This window comes from Adiantum capillus-veneris, chromosome 27 (genome assembly GCF_014529385.1).
Source record: "Adiantum capillus-veneris isolate H3 chromosome 27, ASM1452938v2, whole genome shotgun sequence".
In the NCBI taxonomy this organism is placed as follows: Eukaryota; Viridiplantae; Streptophyta; class Polypodiopsida; order Polypodiales; family Pteridaceae; genus Adiantum; species Adiantum capillus-veneris.
This window is the reverse complement of record NC_140957.1, coordinates 44,007,350-44,022,990: the sequence shown is the minus strand read 5'-3', so window position 1 is coordinate 44,022,990 and position 15,641 is coordinate 44,007,350.

The following is a 15,641-nucleotide window of genomic DNA, read 5'->3' as shown; positions in this document are numbered from 1 at the left end:
GGTTATTCTTTCTGACCACTTGGAGTGACCATGAAAGGTTTTACATGGGGGTTTGGTTCCAAGGTCCACCACTTGTCCAAGCTAACTCTATTCAAACATAGAGAGAAGCAAAGGTCCACCACTTGTCTAAGCTAGGGTCTATTGAAACATGGAGAGAAGGATGCTCCACCATTTGTCCAAGATAGACTCCATTGAAACATGAAGAGAAGCAAGCTGCACCATATCTCCAAGATTCTAGACTCCATCGAAATACCTTAAACCCACGTTATTTTGTACATGGGGAGTTTACATTCAAGATCAACAATTTGTCCAACCTATTATCGCTAGTAGCATGAGTGGTTTGCTCTCAAGATTCACCACTTTTCCACTCTCTATCATTATATTAAGAATATTTGGGTGTTAAGGTCCACCACTTGTCCAACCTATAAGACTATATCTTAATGGTTATTCTTTCTCACCCTTGAAAGACTATATCTTAATGGTTATCCCTAGCTATTATTGCTAGTAGCGTGAGTGGTTTGGTCTCAAGATTCACCACTTTTATTAAGAATATGTGGTGTTAAGGTCCACCACTTGTCCAACCTATAAGGCTACATCTTAAAGGTTATTCTTTCTTACTACTTGGAGTGACCATGATAGGTTTTACATGGGGTTTGGTTCCAAGGTCCACCACTTGTCCAAGCTAACTCTATTGAAACATAGAGAGAAACAAAGGTCCACCCCTTGTCCAAGCTAGGGTCCATTGAAACATGGAGAGAAGGATGCTCCACCATTTGTCCAAGGTAGGCTCCATTGAAACATGAGGAGAAGCAAGGTGCACCATGTCTCCAAGATGCTAGGCTCCATCGAAAAACATTAAACCCACGATATTTCGTAGATGAGGGGTTTACATTCAAGGTCCACCACTTGTCCAAGCTATTATTGCTAGTAGCCTGAGTGGTTTGGTCTCAAGATTCACCACTTTTATTAAGAATATGCGGTGTTAAGGTCCACCACTTGTCCAACCTATAAGGCTACATCTTAAAGGTTATTCTTCTTACCACTTGGAGTGACCATGATAGGTTTTACATGGGGGTTTGGTTCCAAGGTCCACCACTTGTCCAAGCTAACTCTATTGAAACATAGAGAGAAACAAAGGTCCACCACTTGTCCAAGCTAGGGTCCATTGAAACATGGAGAGAAGGATGCTCCACCATTTGTCCAAGATAGGCTCCATTGAAACATGACGAGAAGCAAGGTGCACCATGTCTCCAAGATGCTAGGCTCCATCGAAATACATTAAACCCACGATATCGTAGATGAGGGGTTTACATTCAAGGTCCACCACTTGTCCAAGCTATTATTGCTAGTAGCCTGAGTGGTTTGGTCTCAAGATTCACCACTTTTCACTTATGTCATTTATTAAGAATATGCGGTGTTAAGGTCCACCACTTGTCCAACCTATAAGGCTACATCTTAAAGGTTATTCTTTCTTACTACTTGGAGTGACCATGATAGGTTTTACATGGGGTTTGGTTCCAAGGTCCACCACTTGTCCAAGCTAACTCTATTGAAACATAGAGAGAAACAAAGGTCCACCACTTGTCAAGCTAGGGTCCATTGAAACATGGAGAGAAGGATGCTCCACCATTTGTCCAAGATAGGCTCCATTGAAACATGACGAGAAGCAAGGTGCACCATGTCTCCAAGATGCTAGGCTCCATCGAAATACATTAAACCCACGATATTTCGTAGATGAGGGGTTTACATTCAAGGTCCACCACTTGTCCAAGCTATTATTGCTAGTAGCCTGAGTGGTTTGGTCTCAAGATTCACCACTTTTATTAAGAATATGTGGGTGTTAAGGTCCACCACTTGTCCAACCTATAAGGCTACATCTTAAAGGTTATTCTTTCTTACTACTTGGAGTGACCATGATAGGTTTTACATGGGGGTTTGGTTCCAAGGTCCACCACTTGTCCAAGCTAACTCTATTGAAACATAGAGAGAAGCAAAGGTCCACCCTTGTCTAAGCTAGGGTCCATTGAAACATGGAGAGAAGGATGCTCCACCATTTGTCCAAGATAGGCTCCATTGAAACATGAGGAGAAGCAAGTGCACCATGTCTCCAAGATGCTAGGCTCCATCGAAAAACATTAAACCCACGATATGTCGTAGATGAGGGGTTTACATTCAAGGTCCACCACTTGTCCAAGCTATTATTGCTAGTAGCCTGAGTGGTTTGGTCTCAAGATTCACCACTTTTCCACTCTATGTCATTATATTAAGAATATGGCGTGTTAAGGTCCACCACTTGTCCAACCTATAAGGCTACATCTTAAAGGTTATTCTTTATTACCACTTGGAGTGACCATGATAGGTTTTACATGGGGGTTTGGTTCCAAGGTCCACCACTTGTCCAAGCTAACTCTATTGAAACATAGAGAGAAACAAAGGTCCACCACTTGTCCAAGCTAGGGTCCATTGAAACATGGAGAGAAGGATGCTCCACCATTTGTCCAAGATAGGCTCCATTGAAACATGACGAGAAGCAAGCTGCACCATGTCTCCAAGATGCTAGGCTCCATCGAAATACATTAAACCCACGATATTTCGTAGATGAGGGGTTTACATTCAAGGTCCACCACTTGTCCAAGCTATTATTGCTAGTAGCCTGAGTGGTTGGTCTCAAGATTCACCACTTTTTATTAAGAATATGTGGGTGTTAAGGTCCACCACTTGTCCAACCTATAAGGCTACATCTTAAAGGTTATTCTTTCTTACCACTTGGAGTGACCATGATAGGTTTTACATGGGGGTTTGGTTCCAAGGTCCACCACTTGTCCAAGCTAACTCTATTGAAACATAGAGAGAAGCAAAGGTCCACCCCTTGTCTAAGCTAGGGTCCATTGAAACATGGAGAGAAGGATGCTCCACCATTTGTCCAGGTAGGCTCCATTGAAACATGAGAGAAGCAAGGTGCACCATGTCTCCAAGATGCTAGCTCCATCGAAAAACATTAAACCCACGATATGTCGTAGATGAGGGGTTACATTCAAGGTCCCCACTTGTCCAAGCTATTATTGCTAGTAGCCTGAGTGGTTTGGTCTCAAGATTCACCACTTTTCCACTCTATGTCATTAAATTAAGAATATGCGCGTTTAAGGTCCACCACTTGTCCAACCTATAAGGCTACATCTTAAAGGTTATTCTTTATTACCACTTGGAGTGACCATGATAGGTTTTACATGGGGGTTTGCTTCCAAGGTCCACCACTTGTCAAGCTAACTCTATTGAAACATAGAGAGAAACAAAGGTCCACCACTTGTCCAAGCTAGGGTCCATTGAAACATGGAGAGAAGGATGCTCACCATTTGTCCAAGATAGGCTCCATTGAAACATGACGAGAAGCAAGCTGCACCATGTCTCCAAGATGCTAGGCTCCATCGAAATACAATAAACCCACGATATTTCGTAGATGAGGGTTTTACATTCAAGGTCCACCACTTGTCCAAGCTATTATTGCTAGTAGCCTGAGTGGTTTGGTCTCAAGATTCACACAGGTTTCCACTCTATGTCATTATATGAAGAATATCTGGGTGTTAAGGTCCACCACTTGTCCAACCTATAAGGCTATATTCTAAATGATATTTTTTTTTGACCACTTGGAATGTGCATGATAATGTTTTACATGGGGTTTTTATTCCAAGGTCCACCACTTGTCCAAGCTATATCTATTACTATATATTATAACATACCACTATTCAACTATTCCCTACCTATCAAGTCCATAGCATGGATGCTCTAGCTGAATCCACCACTTGTCCAACCTATACTCTCTTATGTAAGGGAGATCTCGCTATAAAATCAAAACCTCCCGCCTAAATTTAAAATATCCCTCCCAAATCTTAAATATCCGCCTAAATTTAAATACTATCCACGCCCAAATTTAAAAATTCAACTTTTTTTATAAAAATTTAAATTTTACTACTTAAATTTAAAATATTACGCAAAATTGATTTTAAATTCAAGTTTACCACAAAAAGATATCATTATACCACCTAAATTCAAATATGCAAACCTCAAATCATTATATTGTACATAAATTCAAACAAATTCAAATTAACAAGCCTAAACTGATATTAGTTTGCATAGATATGAATTTATCACACCTAAATTATGTCACCATGTTAGAGAGAGTGGTTAGAGAATTTGAACAAGGTCCACCACTTGTCCAACCTAGATACCAAGAAGGATTGAGTGTACAAGGTATTGTTTGGAGGTCCTTATAGTCCATTGGTCTCAAGGTCCACCACTTGTGGTAAGGGTCACCAAAAAGTGTATATATTCATCCAAAGAAATACACGTATTTTTGGTCTACATGTCCTAGTTTAAACCATTTATGTCCATTAGGTGTATCACTAAACAACACTACTATTTTTGAGAAACAGAAGTTACAATCATATCTACAAATGGATTAGAGGAAAATCAGCTCAGCATACATCCAGAACTCGCTACAAGAATCGACTTTAACAGATCACGCAAGTAAGTCTTCCATTCAATTTTACTAGTATTACAATGTGTTAGTTATTTGTGATATTTATGTATGTATATATACTATGTGTGCATATCGTAATTAAGTGTAATTGTGTATCTGCATTATGTATGAGTATTACAATGAAATAACACAAATATACATACATACACATAGATAACACAGACGCACACATACATGAGCATGTATTTTCAAGAGAGAGATAGCAAATACAGAGATAGATAGAGAGAGAGAGAGAGAGAGAGAGAGATAAATAACTGTTTTTTAGAGAGAGGAGAGAGAAAGATAACAGATTTCACTGTGTTTATGTATGTGGAAGAGAGGAAGACGATGTATGGGAATATGTGCACGTATTTTCAAGAGAGAGACAACAAGATAACAGATTTCATTGTGGTTATGTATGTGGAAGTGAGGAAGACGATGTGTGGGAATATGTGCATGTATTTTCAAGAGAGAGACAGCAAGATAACAGATTTCACTGTGGTTATGTATGTGGAAGAGAGAAAGACGATGTGTGGGAATATGTGTATGTGTGCGGGGATACTTTTAAACTATGTATCTCTGTCTTTTGACGAGAGAGTGTGTGTGCAAGAAGAGTTACAGAGAACCATCTTCTCTATATGGAGAAAGACAGAGAGTGAGAGAGAGAGAAATACCTGTTTTTTCTCTATTCGTGAGGTGTGCAATGTCTCCTGAGAAGACTGCCCGATCCTGCCCTTCTGGAAAGCGTTGTGTACGCTGCTATTTCTTTGTCTTGTGCGCGAACTTTCAATCCTGTGCACTCCACCTGTGTGTTGTGTACGATGCCGAGCTTGCTCCTCTACGCGCGCGTATACTCCAACTGTGTGCGATCCGTGTGCGCTTTCTGTGTTTTTGCTGCTCGCCTGCTTTCTCTGTGTGCGTTTCTCGTGCGCTCTCTGTGTGCCTAATCTTGATAGGGTTTATTAGAATGCCACGTATGCTACAAGTCCATGTTTTATCATAGGATTAAAAAAAACAAAAGCAATATAAAAAATTAACCAATTCACACGGCCAAAATTAAAGAAATCATGGTTGAAAATATGAAAAACATGCATAACTCTATACTAGGAATTCACTTAAAAAAAAAAAAATCTTTGGCGCTGCCCTAGCCCCGCGGGCGCTGCCCCTCGACCCCGCCCGGCAGTCGCGCCGGGAGGCGACAAGGGGCTGCCGCCCTTGACCCCGCCCGGGGCGCTGCCCCGGACCCCGCCTGGGGCGCTGCCCCAGGACCCCGCCCAGAACAATATCCCAAAATCAACCTCCCAAGCCCCGCCATCGAGAGCGCTATATTCCACATCCCCATCAAGAGCGCTACCCCCAAACCTCACGTGGAAGCGCTGCCTTGTCACCCCATTGTGGCATTGCCCTAAGACCCCGCATCTGGAGTGCTAAATGGGAACATTCTTCATTAGTGAAATTTTGAACATAAATTATATTAGCATATACTTAAATATAATACAAATATTAACATATTAGCTATACTACTAATTTACTATAGCAGTTCTAGATTATGTCCCATACTATATTTAAGGTGCCAAAGGTTTGGCCTTATGGTCCTAGATTTAGCCAAGTGGTCAACACATATAGGACCAAGTGCACACTGTGCCACAAAACTTGGCCACCACTTCACTTGCCAAAGTTTAGGCCACATGGTCAATCCTAACTTTCCAATGTTCTTATTATGTCACCTTTTGCCTCGTGGAAAACCTAGGCTTGTTTTCACATACTCAGGCACTTCAAGCCACAATAAATTGTCATTACTCTTCGACAACCCTTTTGTTCAAGTCTTTGAAAAAACATTGTTTAAGGCCACCCTAAACCATTTTCATTTAGGGGTGTCTAAAACTAGCTTTTTGGCAATTCGAGAAGAAAATGGTCAAAGTTTTATACTTAGTTTTAACCACTTGACCAATTCAAATATTGGAAAGCAAGGTCTTGTAATACTTTTCTTTGGACATCACACATTAAAACTAGGTCCCTCACTTGTCCAAGCTATGCTCTAATACAATAAAGGGCTTTTGGTTTCAAGATGCACCACTTTCCCAACCTTGATTCCATTAAAGAAGCTAGCTCTACTTAGACATTTAATAGCAAGGTCTTGCAGCAGTTCAGATTGAACATTTTCCATGGCAGCTAGGTCCACCACTTATCTAAGCTATGCTCTAATAGAGTAAGGGGGTTTTGGTTTCAAGATCCACCACTTGTCCAAACTTGATTTGGGAAGCAAGGTCCTATAATAGTTTGCTTTGGACATTCACCATTACAACTAAGTCCACCACTTCTCCAAGCTATGTTCTAATACACTAAGGAGGTTTTGGTTTCAAGGAGAACCACTTGTACGACTCTGTTTTTGGAAGTAAGGTCTTTACATAGTTCACCTTGGACCTTGGACATTGGATACTACAACTAAGCCCACCACTTGTCCAAGATATCCTCTATATATAGCCAAAGGGTTTGGGTTTCAAGATTCACCACTTTTCCAACCTTTCTTCCATTAAAGAAAGGAGGGGCTTTATAACTAGGTCCACCACTTGTCCAAGCTATGCTCTGATATGGAAAGGGGATTTTGGTTTCAAGGTCCACCACGTGTTCAACCTTGCAAGACTCAAGGGATACTTGGACATTGGAAAGCATAGTCCTATAGTAGTTGATAGGTGGCAGTGGGTATTACAACTAGGTCCAACCTATGCTCTCATATAGCAAAGAGGCTTTGCTTTCAAGGTCCACCACTTGTCCAACCTTGCTTCCATTAAAGAAATGAGGGGCTACGTAAACATTGGCAAGCAAGGTAGCAAGGTTCTAAGGTGTTTCACCTTGGATATTGGGCATTATAACTAGGTCCACCACTTGTCCAAGCTATGCTCTGATAAAGAAAGGGGATTTTCATTTAAAGGTCCACCATGTGTTCAACCTTTCTAATATAGAAAGGGGATTTTTGTTTCAAGGTCCACCACGTGTTCAACCTTGAAAGACTCAAGGGATACTTGGACATTGGAAAGCATAGTCTTATAGTAGTTGATAGGTGGCAGTGGGTATTAAAACTAGGTCCAACCTATGCTCTTATATAGCAAAGAGGCTTTGGTTTCAAGGTCCACCACTTGTCCAACCTTACTTCCATTAAAGAAATGAGGGGCTACATAAACATTGGCATGCAAGGTAGCAAAGTCCTAAGGTATTTCACCTTGGATATTGGGCATTATAACTAGGTCCACCACTTGTCCAAGCTATGCTCTGATAAAGAAAGGGGATTTTTGTTTCAAGGTCCACCATGTGTTCAACCTTTCTAATATAGAAAGGGGATTTTTGTTTCAAGGTCCACCACGTGTTCAACCTTGAAAGACTCAAGGGATACTTGGACATTGGAAAGCATAGTCTTATAGTAGTTGATAGGTGGCAGTGGGTATTAAAACTAGGTCCAACCTATGCTCTTATATAGCAAAGAGGCTTTGGTTTCAAGGTCCACCACTTGTCCAACCTTACTTCCATTAAAGAAATGAGGGGCTACGTAAACATTGGCAAGCAAGGTAGCAAAGTCCTAAGGTATTCCACCTTGGATATTGGGCATTATAACTAGGTCCACCACTTGTCCAAGCTATGCTCTGATATAGAAAGGGGATTTTTGTTTCAAGGTCCACCACGTGTTCAACCTTGAAAGACTCAAGGGATACTTGGACATTGGAAAGCATAGTCCTATAGTAGTTGATAGGTGGCAGTGGGTATTACAACTAGGTCCACCACTTGTCCAACCTATGCTCTCATATAGCAAAGAGGCTTTGGTTTCAAGGTCCACCACTTGTCCAACCTTGCTTCCATTAATATAGCAAGGAGGATTTGGTCTCAAGGTTCACCACTTGTCCAACCTATGCAAACCTTTTTCATGTTGTAGCATGATTTTTGGTTTGAAGAGTATTTTTCTATAACTATGGATTTAACAATGTAATCTTTTTACTTACAGGATGGACTTCGAATCTGGGGAGAAAGTACATATGATACTTGACAATGAAATCGTTGGTATTGGTTGTGTGTGTAGAACAGATCCAGATTCCACTTGTGGTGGTACAAAGATAGGGCTGGGAAATGTCTCCATACTAGTCGAGGAATGCTTGAAGGATGTGGTCCTACCTTTTCCTACAATGGATACTTCATCTCTCCAAGGCTCATTATGGAGTGTTGTTCGATGGTCAAAGCTTCTTTTGCAATCTTTTGTATTAAATGGGAACTTAATTGATCCACACGAAAGCTACAATGGTGATGAAGAACATGATCATTCTGATCCTCTAGTTACAGATGCAATACCTATGACAAGCCCAGAATTTGAAGCAATGATTCGAGAGTCTTGGAGAAATCAGAGGGTCCTTTTAAAAGATGACACAATGATGCAAACCATGAATGAAGGGACCATCTTATATGTATTTCCACATGATTATGTCAACTTTCAGGAACTTGGTCCTGATTGTGTGGGTGTGGGTATTGAAAGAGAAAATGCAAGCATTCATGATGTGGTTGAAGTGGGTAGCATCACTTTGCTAAAGTGGCCCATCAAGCAGACAACAATGTTGAATGGGAGCCCATTACAACGCTTTGTTCCTGTTGATGGCATGCATGCTACATATGAGGATGTATCCAACGATGGCAATGTTGGAAAAAAACTTGATGGGAGTAATGTTGTCCAGTTGTCAAGGAAGAGACGATACACTTTCATGAACAGGACTCAAAAATCAAAAGCAGCACCAGCTTCGACTTTTTACCTTTCAAACAAATCAATTCAAAGGGTATCATGCATTGATTGTTGTGCACAAAAATGCTGCCAATTTGCAGATCGTGATATGGTGACAAGGTTACGACAACAATTTTGGGGAGAGTCTCAAAAATCACGCACTAATTATGTTTATGATGTTCTTTCTATATGTTATCAGAAAGATGAGAAGTCACGATACCAATTCAGGTTAAATGGCTCTATTGTTTGTTGTAGAGCATGGTATGAGCTACATGGAATACCAAAGACATCATTTTATCGATACAAGGAGAACTTTGAAAATGGTGTGCGCCAATATGTACATGGGAACACATGTACATTGAGAAGGGGACTTCAACATACTAGTTTAGCAAGAGCACTACTAAACGAGTTTGTGGAAAATAACTCTGAGAAGATGCCACATAGAAGTAGAACACTGCTAGATGGCTCAAGAGAGACTCAATTGGTGATTCCATCAACATACAAACAAGTGGATATTTTATGTGAAATCAACACGACACTTGACCAAATGGGCTATGAGAAGAAGCTATCCCAATCTTCTTTTGGTAGAATTTGGAACAAAGAGTACCCACATGTCACTTTAACAAAGACGAGTGAGTTCTCTAAGTGCAATATTTGTAGCTCAATCAAGGCAAGGTTAGAAGCTAAACCTTCTCTTGAAGAGAGAGCTCTTCTCTTGAGGGAGAGAGAAGTTCACATGGCACAACAAAAGAGTTGCAGAAGCCTATATTATGCATGGCGCACGTATTCAGAAACTCAACCACAAAAATATGTATGCATAATCCATGATAAGATGGATCAAAAGAAGACTGCCATTCCTAGATTACGCATTGTTCCCAAGGGTGTGGATTCAGGATATAATCTGCAGGTGGCATTGATTGGCATGATCACTCATGGACATGGAGAAGGTCATTACGGACACTTTGTCTTGAATGGTTTGTGGCCAGCTGATCCAAATCTTACAATTGGCTCAATTGCTAATTGTTTACATAACCTCGAGAGGATAGATAAGCATCCTCTTGGTGATCTAGTAACAAATGGACTTCCAAGGAGCAATATTTCACTACTACATGCTTTGAACTCAAGGGATGCTTTGGACTACCATAACTTGAGTGATGGAAAAGAGCCCATTGTGCAGTCGTCAGAAATTGCAGAAGAGGAATTGGGGTCAACATTTCGCAGATTGCCAGAGAACTTGTTGCTACAATTGGATAATTGTGCAGGGGAAAACAAAAATCGATACTTATTTGCCTATTTGTCAATGCTTGTTGCAAGGGGTGTTTTCAAAACCATCCAGCTGGGATTTTTAATGGTTGGGCATACACATGAGGACATAGACGCCATGTTTAGTAGGTTTTCAGAGAAGTTGAGAGTTACACAAACCTATACTTTGCCACATTTGATGGATACATTACGAAACAGCTCATCTTCATCTCCAGCTCCATTTTTTCTCACAAAGATCCCTGATTTCAAGCAATATTGTGATGGCTATCTTTGTGATGGACAAGACATACTTGTTGGACATTCCAAACCGCTTCAGTTCAGGTTCTTTATGCAGGATGAGACACCAATGATGCAATATAAGGCACATGTAGGTGTATCAAGTTGGAGTGGAAGTATTCGCCTTTGGAAAACAGACACAGAAGGCAAGCCAATGTTACCACATGGAGATCCACCTCTAGTACAAATGGCGGAGTATGTCAAGGCCCACGAAGAAGTCATTTTGGGGCTAAAGAACTATATAAAATTTTGGAAAAATTTAGGGAATGGTTCAAGTATTCCGCGATATTATAGACCCGTGATAGATTATTGGAGTAAGGTAATTGAAGAGATTGGAAAAGCAATCATATCAGAGGGAGTCTTGTATGAAATGTTTTGGCCAAAAACTCAAGAATATTCTCATCTACAAAGCACTACAATGAATTTGCAACAAGGAGCAGAAAGATTCCTAGGCCTTGAAGAGTTGAACGATCATTTTTGTGGGCCTCAACGAGATAGGCCAAGGGAAGAGTTTGACCCTATGTCTGATGTGCACCAAGGTGACTTTCTTATGCTTGTTCCGAGTGACACAGAAATCTATCCAGTGTGGCTTGCAATGGCTTTATCTGACATTGATAATGAGCCTACATCACCAAACTACAGAAAACTCTTGATTCAATATTGGGCACCTTGCGCGAGAAAAAGTGGGATGACAGATACTCAAGCTTACAGTAATTGTTGGAAGGGTTATTGGGCTGTCAACTATAAGGACCCACAAGTGTGGGAAACTATAGATGCAATTGTTTGGTCCTGGAGACCCAACAAAGAAGGACCATTTTCTAGAATAAAGATTCCAGAAAGACATGCTCTAAAAGCCAAAGAAGGCCTCACTCGTGCACATCAGCCACACTTGGATCAAAGTTCAGATATGGTATCAAATGTGGAGTAGAATTATGTGGAGCTTCTATTGTGACTATACTAGTCAATTTGTAAACAAAATCTTTTTTGTATCTTCCTTTGTTTTATGTAATTTATAGTTATTATTCAAATCCATGTGTTGTACATCCTCTTGACTTTTGGTGTTTATCAACACCACAATCCTATGAGATTTTCACTTTATTTACTAGCCACACACCTCAATTTTTCCCACTTTAAGTGGAAAATTCCCAAATTACATGAATTCGGTCGATTTGGAGATTCCCATAATGTGAGATTTTTACCAAAATACCTAATATGGTCTTAGTGACTGTCATTGTAAAATTGAACCCTATGTAAATAATTTGATGCTGGCAATTAATGTAAACATTTTGATAGTTAGCATGCTCACACAAGATGTAAACAGTTTGACAATTAGCATGCTGGCAATTAATGTAAACAGTTTGATAGTTAGCATGCTGACCAACTTTATAATAAAATTGCATACCCTTACAGCAAAGTGGTATATAGAAAATCCAGTGGATACAACTTAAAATCTGAAGGGCATGCTATTACAGATTGCTTCATAGCTTTCTGGAGTGATTGTGTACACCTGCCTTCTCCTTGGGACGTGCTCCATGGGTATTTTGATACATCGCACCAGATGTGAAAGTAGGTGGACAATAGGTTGCTTGTGGTCTAGCTTGAAGGTGTATGCATCCAATTGCTTGTAATACAGTCCTTGCACAACATATGAGCCTCTCTCAATTACATTTCTCCATTCATCAATGTACCCCTTCTCCACCTTCTCCTTTTCTGCAACACACTTGACCAGATAGTAATCCACATCTTCGGTGTTGGTTAAAGCATCTGGATTTACAGCAAATGTGTCTCCAGAACATAGAGCGCTACTCAACACATCATGAAGAACTTCGTATGTGAAGTCATCATAGCCAACGACTTCCTCTGTCAAAACTTCATCTGTTTGCTCAAGTAATGGCTGTAGCATCTGATAATCCCAAGCCTCCACATGAGCTTTATTGATGCAGCGATTCCACTTTCCGTTCATGCATGCATCACAGAAGCATGCCAACTTTCTTGTTGCAAGGGCACTTGGATCCTGCGGGTTGTGACCACGAATAGCATGCAAAGAGTGAGTTTTTTCCACAGTGGCACAATTCCACTTAACTTCCCTGTTAACATCTCCCTCTTTAACCTCCCAGAACACACGAGCACATTCCCTTTCTTTTGAAGGATATGATGCAGGTGCTCCCTGCAATAGGTTGGCCTGGCAATAAGCAACCACATCTGCTGCACACTGCAATATAGCTCCATTAGGTTTTAGTTGCTCATGGGTCAAGGTTCTTTTCACAACTGCTCCTGCACCATCATGCTCGCCCTTGCCATGCCCTGATCCAAAGAAGAACCAGCTCATCCCAATCCCTGTGAGTCCACCATATCTTGCAACAAAATAGAAAGGCATGTCTCCCTTGAATTGCGAGGCCGCACCATCTGACCACACCCAATGTTGTTTACAAGTGACACCCTCTTGTTGTAACCAGTCACGGTGTAGCATGAAGCAATGTTGCACAAACAGTGTGTCATGCACCCTATCATTTGATATGAAGAAGTGGATTGTTTTGACTACCTCCCCTGCCTTGGGGTAGTACGTTATGTGTACAAAAATAGTTACATGACTAGAGTGCCAATGCATTGACTGAATCTCATTTTGCTCCTTGAAGGCGTAATTTTCAGCAAAGTCAACAACTGAGACAATGACATCATCCAAAAAGCGCAGTATACAATCCTTAAATTGTTGTCCTTGCCATCGTGCCACATAGTTATGAGTGATGAAGAGCTTCAACTTGGTCTGCAACAGTCGAAGAAACTCCCAGCACTGCATTTCTTTATGCAAAAGATCTTTTCTTTTCTTACTGTTTCCATGCTTGTCTTTTGCTTCTACATACGCCAATACTTTCACATTAATACTCTTACCTGGCTTTGCTGTTTCTAAGAAACATAATTCTAACTTCTTTACTCCACATATCTTACAGTCTCCCATCAGGCATTCCCTTCTATGGAAAACTGCATCTGCTGGCTTTGGATAGAGAAAAGACTCCCACATCTGTGTGACACCTTTGAACGTGTGATGTGAAGCCAGGCAGCCGTTGCTAATGTTCTTGCCTGTAGCACAGATATTGCATACACAGTTGCTACATGTATCATGCAGCCCAAAAGCACGAGAGCGCATGTGGTTCAGTGCATCTTTCAAAAAGGTCATATGCACATGGTATTCGCAACAGCATGTCTACCTATCCTTCATCCTCCTGCAAAAGAATGGCTTTAACATCTCAAACATCCTCATGCCAATCTTGCAATCTGGATGTTTTTGTTTGAATCTTTGAAAGAGCTCAACCTGCAATATCCATATTTGATCAGTACGTTTACTAGGAGAAATAATCCAAACAGGACTATACGCATTGCTACTTAATACATCCACAATAGAAACAAATTGGTGTGTTAAACAGCACATTGTATGGTCTTAACATGCATGTAACTGGGTATGGTCCTAACATGCATGTAATTGGGTATAACATTGTATACTAAGCATGCTAGTTAGCATGTTGAGTATGCTAACTAGCATGTTGAGTATGCTAACTAGCATAGCTGAGTATGCTAACTAGAATACTAGCTGTGCTAACAAGCACAATCAGTGTGTAGTGTAGCATATGAGGCATACTCATCAGCATGCTAGTTAGCATGCTGAGTATGCTAACTAGCATGCTGAGTTAGCATACTAGTTGTGCTAACCAGCATACTCATTAGCATACTTGTTAGCATACTCATCAACATGCTAGTTAGCATGCTGAGTATGCTAACTAGCATACTAGCAGTGCTAACAAGCACAATCAATGTGTAGTGTAGCATACGAGGCATACTCATCAGCATGCTAGTTAGCATGTTGAGTATGCTAACTAGGATACTAGCTGTGCTAACAAGCACAATCAGTGTGTAGTTTAGCATACGAGGCATACTCATCAGCATGCTAGTTAGCATGCTGAGTATGCTAGTTAGCATAGCTGAATATGCTAACTAGCATACTAGTTGTGCTAACAAGCATAATCAGTGTGTAATTTAGCATATGAGTCATTGTTAACCACATGAATGTGTGCTAAGAAGAATAGAAGGTAAGCTAACTAGCATACATATTGTGTTAACCAGCACACTTATTATGTTGAACAGCATAGCCAACACACTACGAATGCTAACTAGCATAAATCAGCTTACCCGTTATGCTACTTAGCATTCTCAGCTGTGCTAACTAGCATACTCATGAGCATGCTAGTTAGCATGCTGAGTATGCTAACTAGCATGCTGAGTATGCTAGTTAGCATAGCTGAATATGCTAACTAGCATACTAGCATAAACCAGCTTACCTGTTATGCTACTTAGCATTCTTAGCTGTGCTAACTAGCATACTCAGCATGCTAGCTAGATAGCTGAGTATGCTTACTAACATGCTATATTGCTAGTTAGCACATTTGAGTATGCTAACTAGCATACTAGCTGTGCTAACAAGAAAAATCAGTGTGTAGTTTAACATATGAGTCATGGTTAACCACACAAAGTGTGCTAAGAAGAATAGAAGGTATGCTAACTAGCATACATATTGTGTTAACCAGCACACTTGTTATGTTGAATAGCATAGCCAACACACTAGCATAAAAGGTGTTAAAGTAGCATACATATTGTGCTAACCAGCGTAGTCCTCAAGATCACTAGGCATGCTAACTAGCTGAAGATTTATGATGAACACCATACCCACCATACAGGAATGCTAACTAGCATATACCATAAACCAGCTTACCCATTATGCTAGTTAGCATACTACGAAAGGTAGCTAGCATACTCATTGTGTCAAAGAACATACAGAGC